At 37.2% G+C, this 13,606-nt stretch overlaps 1 long non-coding RNA gene across 1 annotated transcript; it reads right to left on the bottom strand.

Annotated features, from left to right (window-relative positions):
- Nucleotides 1–2,174: 2,174 nt before the first annotated feature.
- LOC110220409 (uncharacterized) lies at nt 2,175–13,371 on the bottom strand. The gene is made up of 3 exons (XR_002327861.2): nt 13,260–13,371; nt 3,389–3,532; nt 2,175–2,496 (listed from the first exon to the last, which is right to left on the bottom strand). It is a non-coding gene; the product is annotated as an uncharacterized LOC110220409 (long non-coding RNA).
- Nucleotides 13,372–13,606: the final 235 nt, after the last annotated feature.

Here is a 13,606-nt window from a genome sequence, read left to right as displayed (position 1 = left end):
AACCTAGACATGTCAATTTCAAGGTCAATGTTCAATCATTTACTCCAAAAAGGGAACAAGCAGAAAAAGCAGATGAAGTCCCAGTAACTAAGCTCTTCCTATGAATTACCTTGCTTCACTTAGCATGTGAGACCAGCCATTGTGATGCCCAGGGTAGGGAGACAAAGACCTGCCTTTCCCTCAGAAGAATTTTGGTGAAAGAGACACTTGCCCCATGAGAGAGAGAAAGTTGGAAACTGTCTTTTCTTTTTAACTGACAGAGCACTTACCACCCAAATCCCCTACAGCTGTCACAGGATTTCCTGCTTCACACCAAAGTGCCAAGCTCTCTCAGCACTGGCCTACCCTATGGTGACTAAAAACAGCCAGGGATATAGTCATCTTCAGATTGCACAAGCACAGTCACCACCATTGGTAAGAATCAGGCAAGGAAGCTCTGCTAATGCTCCATGTATTCCCTAATTATACTTGATCTAGTCTTACTATTCTTCCCATGCCTCTTTAGTGCCATTTCGATGTCCTATGTACCACATCAGTGGTAGTTCCATTATCATCGATGAAAAAAAGAGATTATTGTAGAAATCTTTACAAATCTTTTCCATTATTATTCTCTCTCTTTTTCCTTTTCCAGTCTCATCCTTAAGTATTCTGAGGATGACTCTGCTTCAATGGATCTCTGGTCAACCTTACTATAAACTTGCTTTTTCTCTCCACTGTTTCTAGAAGGTGTGAGGCTAATTTTATCCTAGGCTTCACCTGTTTTCACTCAGCCCCTTTTCCTTCTTTTTTTTTTTTGAAAGTCACCTTTTAATGAAAGTTTGAGCACATGTAGAGAAAATAAAAACACATTTAAATATTTATTAGCTTGCACTCAAAGTTGTAGTGTTATATTTGGTGATCTACCCACGACATACAGTGCCTGAATAAACAATCAGGGCTGACACAAATAAAATACTTATTAAATATTTTTAAAGGAAAATTTTAGAATTAATATTTTAAATCAATGTTAATATCACTGAGTATAATGAATAGTTCACAACCATAAAAATCTTGTCTATAAAATAAACATTTTGCACCAGGATCAATCCATTTCAACAATCAAAATTCTGCTGCCAGTAATATACCAGTTTAGATCATTTCAGCCTTACCCTAGCAAGGACAAAATATATATACATATATAATCTTAGAATTAGAAAGGTTCTTAGAAGCCATCTAGTCCATACTTCAAATGGTTTTCCAGATTCTAATTGAATCTATGCATCTTTGCACTGGCTATCCCCTATATTGGAGCAACTAGGTGGCACAGTGGACGGAGTGCTGGGCCTGAAGTCAGAAAGACTCATTTTTCCTGAGTTCGAATCTGGCCTTAAACATTTACTAACTATGTGACCCTGGGCAAGTCACTTAACCCTATTTGCCTCAGTTTGCTTATCTGTAAAATGATCTAGAGAAGTAAATGGCAAACCACTCATTTCTTTCCCAAGAAAACCCCAAAAGTCACAAAGAGTTGGATAGGACTGAACAACATTGCTCATATTTTTCCTTCTTTAAAAAAAAAAAAAAGAAATGGGTCTCCTTATTCTATCTGGAAATACAGGGCCACTGACAGGCTCAATCCCATTGTGACTGTAAGAACTTTAACCTGCTCTATTTCCAAACTGGGCTATTTGTTCCTCCTAGGTAACCTCGTCCTCCCCACTTCTCTACTTCCCACTCTCAAGAGCTCACCACATTAATTGCAGATTTACTACAAACACCAGATTGGCTTAGCACACTGACACTAAGAACTTCTGAACTTAAGAGATGTCAGACTCAGCATTTCTGGTAACATGATCATGCCCAACCCCCTAATTCTTTCTCATATCAGAGGTTTGATATTTAATTAACCCTGTCCCATGCTAGCTTACTTTTAGCCTATGAGCAATATAGTAGTGTCCATAGCCCCTTCTACTGTTTTATGGAGTTTATACCAGATGAAAAATTATTATTATTATGACAATAACTCAGAGCCCCCAGTTAGGAAAAATCCCCAACATTCAAATACATGGAGGTTTGCTTCTCTGTCCCATTTTGTGTATCTATAGCTAACTCCAGATCTCTTAATGTTTGAGGCAAAATAAGGATACAGGAATTTTTAGATAAAGTAAATAAGTAGAGGGTATTAGAGTGTCTGTTAGTAGAAAGATATGGAGATGGGAAGGTGGAGAAAGAGCAGGCTTTTGGGGGGAACAAACCTTAAAGATGTGAGTACAACCAAGTGACAGCTTCTGTCTCAACCCTGTGGTCTGAGATGCTTGCTTATCTCCCTTCTTTGCTGCAACTCAGATTTTTTTTTCATTTTCTCCTTTTGATTTTTCATTTTCATTTTCTGCTTTCAGTTGCTGCCCCTATGTTGCTGATTCTTTCACTTTCCACTCATTAATTCCTGCAGAGTGAATGTTGCCGCTGCTGCTGCTGAGCACTTGCATTGGGTCCCTTTAAAAACTCCTGGGTTACCTACAGTTCAAAGATAGTTCCAAATCACTCTCAGGGCTGAAAGGAAATATACTTATCCATCTGAACTACAAATTCCAGTTTACAAGTAAGTTCTCAAACCACCATTATATTTTTGTAATGTTTTTCCTGTCTGGTGCCTTTTAACTCTTTTTGGAAAAAAAAAGTATTCACTATATATATGAGAGTGCCACTTCACTATTGTCCACATATCTCTGGAAATATATTTTCCAACACATTTTTATTATTTTCCATTATCCATTTGCACTGAAATAACTAGCTATCAACATACATGTTGATTTAATTTGAGATAACATTCTTTGTGAATTCTTATACCCTGTAATCCTCTGCAACAGATTCAGGTTGAGTGACCCTGTGACTCATTAAAAAATATATGAGAAAAATGTCTATAAGCTATTATCTCTAATGTAATAAGTTATAAACAGTGAATTGTCTAAAATCTTTTATGTTTGTGCAGTAAAAAATTTACTCATCTAGATAATATTACTTAGATTCTATTTCCTTTGTTGAAAAGGTTTAAGATCAACAAAAGTGCTCTCTTATGTATAATTTCTTGCTATAGAAGTTAGGTTTAATGCGACCCAAGGAAGGATTTCCTAAATTAATTTGGCTAGGTGCAAGAAGGAATGAAATAAGCCTTTATTAAGTGCCTATCATGTAATAAACTCTGGTGCTAAGCCTTTTTTTTCTTATAAATACAAGCATACCACAGAGATATTGTGGGTTTTGTTCTAGACCACCACAATGAAATGAATATTGCAATAAAGTGAGTCATACAAATTTTTTGGTTTCCCAGTGCATATAAAAGTTATGTTTATGCTATACTGTAGTCTATTAAATGTGCAATAGTATTATGTCTAAAACACGTACGTACCTTAATTAAAATCCTTTATTGCTAAAAAACGCTAATCATCATCTGAGCCTTCAGAGAGTTTTAATCTTTTTGTTGGTGGAGAGTTTTGACTGGATGTTGACGGCTGCTGACTATCAGGGTGGTGGTTGTTGAAGATTGAGGTGGCTGTGGCAATTTTATAAAATAAGAGAACAGTGAAGTTTGCCAAAGAGATCGGACTCTTCCTTTCACATGAATACTTAGAGGCCATTATAGGGTTATTAATTGGCCTAATTTCAATATTGTTGTGTCTCAGGGAATAGGGAGGCCTAAGAGAGGCAGAGAGATGGAACAGCGGGTTGGTGGAGCAGTCAGGACACACACAACATTTATCTATTTAGTTTGCTGTCTTCAATGGATATGGTTCATGGAGCAAAACAATTACAATAGTAACATCAAAGATCACTGATTATAGATCACCATAACAGATATAATAATAATTTAAAAAAGTTTGAAATAATTGTTAGAGTTACCAAAATGTGACATTGAGACAAGATGTGAGCACATGCTGTTGGAAAAAATGATACCGATAGACTTATTCAATGTAGGGTTGCCACAAACTTTCAATTTGTTTTAAAAAAAATACAATGTCTGTGAAGCACAGCAAAATGAGGAATGCCTGTATTGTTTCATTTGACCCTGTGAAGTAGATGCTATTTTTATCCCCATTTTATAGTTGAGGAAGCTGAGGCAGACAGAAGTTGAATTACTTGCCCAGAGTCACATTGAGTATTTGACCCTGGATTTGAACTCATGCTTCTGACTCTAGGATCTAGCTGAACCATCCACTGAACCATCTACCTGCCTAGATTTTGGAATTTTGGATTCTGGATTTTGGATTTTAGATTTTGGAATCTGTTTTCGGAACCCAGAAATGTCCTCTGTCACATTTGTGGGTCATGTTAGGATCAGGTGCATTAGTAAGGACCAGCATTAAGACACAGACAGAAATTAGTTGTCTGTTAAAGTAAAGCCCAAAATAGGTGTCACTGCCAGAGCCTATAGGCTTGCCAATGATTCTGACTGAGGAGAAGCAATGGCAGACCTAGCCTGTGGCGCTCCTTATGATTCAGAGCAGGGCAGAGTTGAGGAAGGCACCCCTCAACCATAGAAGGCTTCAGCTTGAGTAATATTACCCAAGAGAAAGAGTAATTTCAGCAACACTCCTGATGACATGATGCCCTAAACAAGCTCCTAGCTTTCCCACTTCCACGTCAATCCCTTAGACATTAGTGTCTCCCAAGAAATCTTGGCTCCCCGTGTGAATTTCTGGTTTATACTCCCTTGGAAAATGATTTGGACACATTTCACCCCCTTTAAAGGAGGAAGCTAGGCGGTGCAGCAGAGTTCAAATGCAGTCTTACTAACTGTGTGATCCTGGGCAAGTCACTTAATCTCTATTTCCCTCAGTTTACAAAAGTACCTACTACTAGGACTCTTGTGAAGATCAAACGAGATAATATTCATAAAATGCTTACCAAAGTGCCTGGAACATAATAAGCACTATATAAATGCTGTTGTTCAGTTGTGTCCAACTCTTTGTGACCCCATTTGGGGTTTTCTTGACAAAGATGCTGGCATGGTTTTCCATTTACTTCTCTAGCTCATTTTTATAGATGAGGAAACTGAGACAAACAAGGTTAAGTGACTTGCCCTAGGTCACATAGCTAGTAAGTCTCAGGCCAAATTTGAACTCAGGAAGATGAGTCTTACTGACTCCAGGGCCAGCTCTCCAGGCACTATGGCACCACCTAGCTGCCCATATAAATGCTAGCTGTTATTATTTCCAATAGTAATTTTTACCTCAGCCATGATTATTACCCTACTGAGTCAATTCTCTTGCAGAGGTCATGCCTAAACTGTCTCTTTCCTCTTTAAGTTCTCTGGATGACCCATTGTTCAGGTATGGACCGAACAAGGTGACTTCTGCAGACCTTCTGAACTCTCAGATCCTATGATCCTGTCATCCACAAGTAAAGGAAAGTTTTCTTTAAATGTTAGGGGGGTTATGTTCATTATAATTTAGATCCACTGGACTGGGTAGGGAAGGAGAACAGATGACAGAGACGCTATGCAATGGAAAGATGGCAGTTACATACCAGACAGGAAGAAGAAATGCTTTTTAAAGACCTAGTGAGATGCAATTTGAAACTCTGTGACACAGCTGTCAATAGTCAGAAAGTGACACCTCCAGCTTGATCCAGCTGCTCTGTGACAATTGGTGATGGAGTAGCTCAATGGTAACAAAAAGGTTGTGATGTCCACAGGACAAAGAGATCAGTCCATGAAGAGTGATGGGCCAAGAATACAGCAGCTGCTGTCTTTTAACAAAGGACTGATCAGGTTTAACTTAAGTGGGATATCATCAAAGCTCAGATCTGTTATTTCCTTTTTGACATATATATCTAAAAGTTGCTGGGAAATGTACTGACAGCAGTCATGTAGTGTTTGGTATCCTAAAAAAGAAAAAGTCCTTTAAGGTCAACACAAGCCGGTTTCTTTTCAGAAAGAAGGCAAGCTGTTAGCTTAATTTTCTTCCACTCAATTTGCTTTTCTATTTGCATTTTAACTTGATTACTATTTTTTTTTGTTCTAAAATCCTATTGGCTTTCTGCATTTTGAATTCAACTGGGCTTTGGTTTCAAAACATGATTAAAACCTAGTTTGGCATTAACTCTGTTCATCTATTATTCCTCCTCACCATCCACTCCTCCTGCCAATGTTGACGTCGTTCTGTGTTTCCAACAGTGGCTGCCAAACACAACCTCAAAGGGAGTTGAAGATGTATATCCTTCATGAACATGACTTACAGGACAAACTTCCTCCTTCTTAGTTTTGGGAGAGCAGAGGGTTTTGAGATATTTGCTAGTTATAATTTCACCCAGCAAACTCAACCACTTCAGGCCATTCACACAAGCCTTTTCTATACCCCCAAATTTGATAAGAGGCTCTTTTTTTTTTTTTTGTTAGCAGTTGGTGATCTTTTCAGTAGAGAACATTTAGGATGTATAGGGATATGAGTGTGGCAAGGTGGAAGAAAGCAAGGTAGAAAATGCTTTGAGGTCACTGGCTAAAGTCTGTGCTTTATTTTTTGAAAATGTGGAGTTACTGAGAAGGCATAAGCCATGGTTGAACATAGCATACTCATCTGGTAACAAAATAGGAAGGGGAGTCAATGAAAGTGGAAGGCATTTAGAGGGGAAATTTTGGTAGTCTGTTTTTGCCTGAGCTAAATGTGGCTTAGATGAAGGATTTGGCAGTGGGATGCAATGAAAGGAATGCTGTCCCTTGGTCCTTCCCCCCTGCCCCCCAGTTCCCCTCACCATCCTGGAACAAGAGAGGGACACTATAATGTGACAGTGAACAAGAAAGCTTTTAGCTTGGTCTCTTCTTTGGACTGGCTCAGACTGATTGGTTGTGTATTTTAAGGGTCACCAGAGAGAAGTGGTAAAACACTATGGGCAAACACATTAATACCTCCTCATCTGCTATTACATCCTTTGATGACATCAGGTGAGCTGGGGAGAAAAACCCAATTCTGCCTCTTTCCCCACCCTCCACCTTCTGTAAGGAATGTCAGATTAAGATGTGTCAGATGTTGGGCAAGACTGTGGAACTGTCATGGTTGTGGGAATTATTTTAGTATTAGGGAAGGTTTTGGTATAAGAACTATTAAGTTGTCCCTCTAAGATAATACGTTTTGGGTCAGGGTGAGAAATTCCATTCAGATAATAGGAGATGCTGTTCTGCACTGAAAGAGGGAAGGCAGGAGCAGAGATGTGCATTTGGGAGTTATCCATGGCTCAGCTCAAACACCACTCCCCACATAAGGTCTCTCCTGGTCTGCTCAATTGTTGGTGCCCCGTCATGTCAAATTACTATTTAAAACAACCTTTGTATATATATACATCATATTTACTTTATCTGAGTATATGTCATTTTCCTTCAGTAGAATATAAATTTCTTGAGGACAGGGATTCTTCATTTTTGTCTCTGTGATCCCAGGGTTCAGCATGGTCCCTGGCACAACAGATGCCTAACATAAATGCCTGTTGAATTTGAATTGAATCCAAGTACAGATGACAATTGAAATACAATATCAAATAATCTCTTCAAGGGAGGAGAATCAATCAATCAGTAATAATTTACTAAGCACCTACTATGTGCCTACTATATGCTTAGTGTTGAGAATACAAAGATAGAAGCAAAAGTAGTCCTGCCCCAAGGAGCTTACAGTATAGCTAGAGAAGATAGATAATATATACATATATATATATATATATGCATACATTCACATATATATGTATATATGTATGTATGTATGTATTTGTTGTTTAGTCATTTCAGTCATGTCCAACTCTCCATGACCCCATTCGTTTTGTTGTTGTTTTTGTTTTTGGCAAAGATGCTGGAGTGATTTGCCATTTCCTTCTCCAGCTCATTTTTACAGATAAAGAACTAAGGCAAACAGGGTTAAGTGACTTGCCCAGGGTCTCACAGCTAATAAATGTCTGAAGCCAGATTTGACCTCAGGTCTTCCTGACTATAGGCCCAGCATTCTATCCACTGTGTTACCTAGCTGCCCATATATATTTATATGTATATGCAAAATACATACAAAATGCTTATCAGGTGCTTTTGAGAGAAAGGAGCTGTGAGCATCAGAAAAAGTATCCCATGTGGAAGGTAGCATTTGAGCTGGGCCTTGAAGAAAACTAAGAATTGTAAGAGATGAAATAAAGTGTAAGTACATTCCAGGACATCCAGTAGAAAGGCACAGAGTCAGGAGACGAGTCCCAAGTAGGAGGAGAAGCAGAATACTAATCACAGACTGATGGTGATAGTCTCTATACAGCAATTCACCCTGTGACTTCCACTGGGAACTGTGCCAGTGAATTGAGCAATGACTGGGGGTAAAGGGAAAGTCTCCCTCCGGGGGAAAAGAAGGGCATATATCTAAATATACATGAGAAGTATTGAATAAATAAAAATACACACATTGTGTGTGTATATACATACTTATATACATACATAGAGAAAGGTATACACACACACACACACATATATCATTGTCTATATAGAGGAATATATACATATACTTATGTAAAACATTATATGTTCCCAGATTTGAATACTATACATAGTACTATCTATAAATAGAAATGTGTGTTTGTATATAAATATATATAATACCCTGTACATTCCCAAAATATTAGTTTGTGTATAGATATATAATGTATATTTGTATACAGTAATATGTATGTAAAATATATATACATATATACAAATATGTACACAAATATATGTGTATATGAACAAAGTGTATAGAATTGGAAATATACAGCATATTAATTTGCTATATAACTAAATACATACACACATACACACACACACACAAACACACACACATATGACTGGAGCTGTGATTTCATTGATATAGGGAATTACCAAATAAGGAAACTTTCCCTGCCAATGCAGGTCAGCACTTTTTGGGCAACTTAGAGAATTAAGACAGTTGCCTCAGGCACTGAAAGGTTAAGTGACTTGCCTAGGGTTATACAACCAGGATATGTCAGAGGCAGAATTGGAATTCAGGTCTTCCTGGCTCCAAGATCAACTCTCTATCCACTATACCATGTGTGCTACCTCTCATGTGACACTTCACCCCCCCCTTCCTACATACAAACCAACATTTTATATATACTCAGATATTTTCATTTCATTTTAACGAGTTTTCCTCATGAAAACCAATTAAAATTTGAGGTTTAATATAGCATGTAGCAAAGATTTATGGAGCCAACAAATGTTAAATAGATTCATTTTAATCTAAAATCATGAAAGAGTCCCTACAGAGCTTCATAATAAGCAGTAAACACAGAAGACTATTCTCAGTGGTAAGTAATGTTGTTGAAATAAGCAGCACAAAACTATTGAGATTTCCAAGACAAAATCTTAATCTAATAATTTTTAGCACATCTGTGTCATTCAGAATTTTAAAATTATATTTGGTAAACTTTCATGTAACATTATAAAAACATGGATTTTATTGAAGTATGGGAATATGGATTTGCCTTTAAGCCCTAATCCATCACATAATCCATTAGCTGAAGACAAAATTGTTAAGCTCTAGACTGAGTTCTGTCACTTGCCCACTTAGAAGAATCAAATCTTCATTGCTGGGTCATCAATCTAGACCTTTTCTTATTCTAGTCAGTCTCTCTACCCTCCTTTTGCACACCTTCTGACTCCTCTACCACCCCAAATCTTCCTCTCCTTACAAAAGAGTAGCTTGGTTCTAATTCTTAATACCTAAAACTGTTTCCTTTAGAAATGAAATTATGGTAGAAAAAAATCAATGTGATCAACACATGAAGGGAACTAGATATTTACCATGAATTTAAGTGCAATCTAAAGACAAACCTCCTACTCATGGGGAAATCTGCTGGGGTTGGGAAACAGGTCAGAATGAAATTCCTGAGGCATATATTAAAATAGAGTAGAAAGTAGAAGTTGCTATCAAATGAACATTTACCTTAGTCTATTACAAACCCCACCATAGCATGTACTTGTTATGCATTAGATGTGTTTACTTTTGCAGCCAAATGTCTATTGTTGAAATATATTTATCAAATTTCATGTATTGTATCTGAGCAACCAAGTTTCTCATCCCAAATTTTGTATACTGTATGTTTTACATATGGTACCATGATTTACAAATGCTTGTTGAATGAGGCATGAACATTCAGAGTACCTCCTAATTATCAAGTTATCAAGTGTGCCAGGAATTCCTCTGCTTGGATCAGGAACTTGATATAATCCAGGGGTGATTCTGATTGGTGAGAGAAGCCTGGTCCAAGAACTCCATTCTTTTACAGCTGCTTCTGCCATCTCTGGGACCACATTTTTAGTCTATAAACATTTGTTAAGTGCCTACTATATCAGGAAAATTCATCTTCCTGAGTTCAAATCTGGCCTTGGACACTAGCTGTGTGACTCTGGGCAAGTCACTTAACTCTGTTTGCCTCAGTTTTTCATTTGTAAAATGAGCTGGAGAAGGAAATGGCAAACCACTTCAGTATCTTTGCCAAGAAAACCTCAGATGGGATCATAAAGATTTGGACATGACTAAAATGACTGAACAAGAACAACACATGTCATGCGCAGTGCTAAGCATTGAGGATACAAAGAAAAGCGAAAGGCAGTCCCTGCCCCCAAGATGCTCACAATCTAATAGGAGAGATAACAAGAAAATAAATATATGCAATCGAGCTATTTAAAGCTTATTAGCGGAGAATGATTAAGATAGGGAAGGCACTAGAATTAAGAGAGATTGGAAAGACTTCCTGTAGAATGTGGGATTTTAGCAGGCCCTTGAACAAAGTCAGGGCAGCCAGGAGGTGAAGATGAGCATGAGGGATAGTCAGAGAAAATGCATGAAGCTGAGAGATGGAGTGTCTTCGTTTGAAGAATAGCCCGAAAACCAGTGTCACTGCATCAGAGACTACGTGGGAGGGAGTAAAGTGTAAGAAGACTTGAAAGGTAGGGGTTGGGATTCTAGGTTATGAAGGGCTTTGAATGCCAAACATAGCATTTTGTATTTGACCCGGGAGGCAATAGGGAGCAAATGGTATTTATCGAGTTGGGGAGGGAGTGATATTTTCTTCTCTTTACCCCCAAAGGGGAAATTGTTCAAAATGCCTACAGAATCAAGCAAACTTCATGAAGTAAGAGATCATCGGTAACTTTGGAGAAAGCAGTTAGGTAGAATGATGAGGTCAGAAGATGGATTTTAAGTAGTTAAGAAGAGAATGAGAGAAGAGAAAGTGGACATTCCTATTGTAAACAGCCTTTTCAATAAGTTTAGCCACAAAGGGCAAAAGAACTAAAGAATCATAGGGATGGAAGGATCAATGAGGGTTTTTCAGGATAGCAAGGAATCAGCAAATTTGTAGGCAGTAGAGGAGTCAGCAGATAGTGAGAGAGAAAATAAGTGATAGAATGGAGATAACAGTTGGAGGAAACAGTATAGGTAGTTACCTGATCTATGTGCTTCCTTGAAGTACCTGGTTACTTGGAAGGATCATGTGTAATCTTTCCTGCATAGGACATGAATCCATATATGTGTCCCAACAGCTTTTAACTTTTCAATTCTGGTTTTCTTTCTCTCTATCCTATGAGTCCCTGCCCTCCATTTTAATTCTTTATAAAATATATAACAAAATACATATAGCAGTACTTTTTGTGGTATTGGAGACCTGGAAAAAAGGAGGTAGTCATTGATTGAGGAATACCTGGGAAATAATTATATATAATTTGAATCAGATATTATTATGCATTAGGAAAGGACAAATATGAGGATTTCAGAGAAGCACAGGAAATTTTGTATGAAATGATACAAAATTAAATAAGAACCAAAAGAACCATGTGAATAATGATATCAGTGCGAATTAAAAGATCACTGAAAATAATCTTGAATAATTGGAAACCAATGAATGTACTAAAAAAATGAAATATATCTTCCACCTCATAGAAGTGGTCATTGTCTCAAATGTTTTTGCTTTATTGTTTTGTTTTTGTTTTTTGCGAAAAGAATTGTTCAATCTGGAGGATGCAGAATATTATTTTTCCTCTCCCAGTTATGACTGTGGTGTAAACACAGGTAAAGAGGCATTAATTGTGTGTGTATCTATATCTATATATGTGTGGGTATTCATATATATGAATACCGTATATATATATGTATATACAGAGAGAGAAAAAGAGAGATGTCTAGGAGTACATCTATATATATATATATATATATATATATATATATAATATATATTATATATATATATATATATAATTATATTATATATATTTATTTTAAATCTTCTATAGAACATTATGAAAGGACAAAAAGGAGAATGTCACTGAATGAGAAGATATGGAAGGGTTATGATCTGATCTGTGTTGGAGAAGATACCCATATCAAGGAATTCTATCTACAGAACCAGCAACTTATCAAAGTATCATAAATTTCTTCTATTAGAAGAAAAAGTTTCCATGTAGAAAGTGAAAATCTGAGGATTTTTAGTTGTGGCTTCTTAGCTGATTCACTGAATAAATCTGTTTACTGCATCTGAGTCAATTATCTCAGTAGTCATTTCTATAAAAAGAAAATGTAATTTCTTTGTGAATTACTTTTCTATTCTTGACTGAAAGGTCCTTTCATCTTCACAGGAAACATTGGAATCCCAAATGTCCTCATGCTGAATGGGAAATCTATGCCAAGAGGGAATAAGGGAACAGAAATACTGTGTAAGAATTCGGTGAGGCGTATTGGGGATGGAAATAATAAAATGACAGTATCCTAGTTGCAGCTTTTCATATGTGGAAATGACACAGTTGATTGTCAAGATCTGTTTGAACCATGAACCCATCTTTGACCCTAGTCTTTTTGGATGAATCAGCTAGAGATGAAGTTCCTGCACTCATCTGAGTCCTGCTTCCTAGCTCAGTTTGGGTCACTTGGTCTAGCCCACAGTGAACTCTTGCATTGAGCCACACTCTGGGATCTGGTCAGTGTGAGCTAGATAAAGAAGCAGGGAGGTAGATAATGATGTTCTATATCTTTCTCTCTTCTGGACTAGTCTATATGTAATTGTATGTACATATGTTGTTCATATGTATATGTAGTTGGCACTTTGCTGCATACATTATTAATGTTTCATAGTTTAAGTTTTGTTTGCCCAACTAGGTTGTAAGCTCTTTGAGAGCAAGTAATACATTTTATATGTAACCAGTGACCCAGAACTGATGTTCTGGGTTTATAGGAAATAGACTTGATTGGAGGGGGAGGGGCACTACTTACATAATCTTTGTTTTTCTGGCTTTTTGGCTTCACCCAAGATCTTCTCTAGGGACTTCAGAATTTGGCATCTTTTGCATCCCATCCTCTACTCCCCTCCCAACTCTGTCCCAGGGTTTACCTTGGAAATAAATATTTAGTTTATGTTTAGTTCTCTACAAAAAAGAAAAAGATATCCAGCTCTCATACAAGTACTATAGGTAACAAGGCATCAAATATGGGACTGATTCATTTTAACATGACAATTAAAGAAAAAAAGGTATAATTGAAATTATACATAATCAAAACAAATCTCCTCCCTTCTCTAGGAGGCAGCTAGGAGGCACAGTGCATAGAGCACTGGGCCAGGA

Source organism: Phascolarctos cinereus, unplaced genomic scaffold (assembly GCF_003287225.1).
Source record: "Phascolarctos cinereus isolate Bilbo 61053 unplaced genomic scaffold, phaCin_HiC Scaffold_4;HRSCAF=312, whole genome shotgun sequence".
NCBI lineage: Eukaryota > Metazoa > Chordata > Mammalia > Diprotodontia > Phascolarctidae > Phascolarctos > Phascolarctos cinereus.
This window is presented reverse-complemented; position numbering and strand designations above follow the sequence as displayed.